Source organism: Morone saxatilis, unplaced genomic scaffold, assembly GCF_004916995.1.
Source record: "Morone saxatilis isolate NCDOM2014 unplaced genomic scaffold, NCSU_SB_2.0 Contig23, whole genome shotgun sequence".
In the NCBI taxonomy this organism is placed as follows: Eukaryota; Metazoa; Chordata; class Actinopteri; family Moronidae; genus Morone; species Morone saxatilis.
In genome coordinates, this window is record NW_023339796.1 from 24,000,360 (window position 1) to 24,003,213 (window position 2,854).

Here is a 2,854-nt window from a genome sequence, read left to right on the forward strand (position 1 = left end):
AGCTTAAGTCTTTTGCAGTGTCTGAAACGCGTGACAACGTAGAGTGGTCTCCCTCAGCTTCTGGCGATGAGGGCTTGGGAGTTGGGTGACGTGAACATTTCGTGTTGTGGTCTGCCCCGAGTTGTGTGGAGTGCGAGGTCTCGCCCAATGCTGCTTGCAGCTTTAATTATTTTTTTTTTTTTTGCCTTTTATTGCCTTTATTATAGTGACAGCCAAGGATAGACAGGAAAGGGGGGCAGAGAGAGGGGATGACCTGCAGCAAAGGGCCGCAGGTCGGATTCGCCAGCTCTACCGACTATATATATATATATATATAGTTTTAAGAATTCTTTTCAAGCAAAACTGGTTACCACACAGGCTGATTTGTTTTTGCTCAATACAAGAACATTTGATTATGTTTAATAATATACTGAGTAACTTGAGTTTTTACTTGTCAGACATCTGTTTGGTACCCTTTTAAAATGCTATAGAGAATATTGTATAATTTATACTATAATCTGTAAAACAGAAATGTCTTACTAATGTTTACTACCTGTATTAAGAACTACTCGCAAAACCCTTTCACATTTTTATACTCAGGATGTTAAATTATTAAAAGAGCCACTGAGTTCTCTAACCATATGTGTGCAGTCAACCTCTCTACTACTACTTTACATACACTGACTTCATTTCTTTATATGTGAGGCCAAGGTCAAAATAAAAATCTATGAGCCTCTCCTTAGTTTGCGGTTTCCCAAACGACACACATAAAGAAGTGCTTTGACCCTTGGTTTTTCTCGGAGTATTTTTATGCATCCCCACCATGATAACTGTCTATCTCATTCTTGTGAATGCATCTCAGGAACGCCCCAAGTGAATTTCTTTAAATTTTGGACAAACCTCCACTTGGACGCAAGGATGAATTCAGCTCAATAAAGTGACCAAAATTCTTATTTCAAGAAAGTTTATCTTAAGTAACTGAGTTGTCATTACTTGTAATAAGCCCATTACAGTCTTTCAATGGCTAGATTTCTATGCAAGTTTTAAGAATTTTAGCCAAGCAAAATTTGCTTACACCATTGTTTTTTTTAATCTAAAGAACATTTGACTAAATTTAAGAATATATCAGGCTTGTTTCTAAAAGGGCTGTTTTTGCAGTGAAGTGATGTAGTTCTTATGATATTAATAAAGTTGAAATAAATGAAAGGCACCATTGAGAAACCAGTTTTTTCATTGTTTTAGCAATTAAATCAACACTATCATATTAAAGATCTACTTAACTGTGTTTTATCTGTTCTCTTCATTTTAGCTGCATTATGCAAATACAGTACGTCTGAGGCGGTGTATCATCATGTCTTCCAATGTTAACTTCATTGTGTTGTTATTTAACCTCACCTGATTAGGCCTGAAAAAAAATTGTGCAATGACAAGAAACAAAATTCTGAAAAAACATTTATTGGCTCTACTATACAATAAAAAAAACAATAAAATAGAAATTGATCTTTCACTGTAAAACTCTAAGTCAGAACTCCAAGTCTTTCCTAGGGATTTATAAAAATTCTTTCAAAAGCACCTGCATTATCTCAAACATGCAGGGCAGTCAGTCTTAAGTAGTTCTTACTTGCATATAACAAAAAATATAAAAAAGCAAGTCAAGTAGAAAAAGAAAAACATTTTAGTTCTGTTCTAAATTAGCAGATTAATCTTATTGGTCATGCATTAGCCAGGGTTATCAGCTGTCTGACTTTATCAAGCTGCCAAAGTAAGCTGTCACTGTCTTCAGCTTGTTGTTAAGTAAATTCTGCTCCACCTCCACCTTCCCTCCTGGACCAGCCAGAGAGGCGATCTGTGGGCACATGGAGAGAATATATCAGACAATATATCAGACAATATATCAGACAGGTATTGCTCCATTCCCTTAAAGCTGCTGAGGAAAGACACGTTGTGTTGTGGCTGCAGTTTCCGTAACGTTCAGAATAAAATGGACTTATCTGGTATGGTATTCAAGGACCTGCGGTGTTGGAACCCTGTTGTTTTTGTTCAGATTATTAGGGATCTCCTCCTAAACCGCATGTCCAATTGCTACCAAATCTTCTATGCATCATCATCATTGGACCAAGTTTTTTAAAAGCTGTATGTTGTATGTTGATATCTTTTTTGTATATGCTGAGCAAGGGCATTGCTCAGCATATACATAGACATAAGTCAGCAACCGTTGGGTCAATCATCACAAAACTCACAGAATATGTCCACATAAGTACCTAAAACATACCCTGAAACCTAAGTTTCAATCAGGGGAAAGAAATGGGCACACCACTCATGCACAAAGACAGTGACCTTACAGACCTGATCCATGTCAGTGTTGCGAGGCAGAAAGTACACAATGTTGTCTGATATCAGCTTGGCCAGGCGGAAAATCTTAAATGTGTGTACTGTTAAGGATGAAAACCAACGTTAGATATAAGTACAATCCACTTTTTAAAAACAATTATATTTTAGGCTGCACTTCAGATTGAAGGGACAGTCAAATTAGATGTGTATACTTCTGTGACATTTTCTCATGGAGTGTCAAAAATAAAAGGGGTCTACTGTGGGAATCAAGTTTTTTTAGCCTTTTTAGCCTGAATAATTTCATATTGAGTATCTGCTGATACCGAGATTTTAGATAATACAGTGCACAGCGCACACACTTTAAGTACATTACAGTTATTAAAATTAATCCAGTGCTTAGAATTTAATAGTTTTTTGTTTATTATGTACAAAACAAAACAAAAGTATAAAATAGCAAACCCTCTTATCTTTTTGAACATGTCGCTGTCTGGAGGGAGTTTCTCCCCCTAGTTTAGTGCTTCGGTGCAGCTTTTACCTGAGTTAC

General features: G+C 36.4%; 1 protein-coding gene across 1 annotated transcript in view; it reads left to right on the forward strand.

Moving 5' to 3' along the window:
- cntnap2b (contactin associated protein 2b) overlaps positions 1 to 2,854 on the forward strand; it is a 30,998-nt gene that overhangs the window by 18,483 nt on the left and 9,661 nt on the right.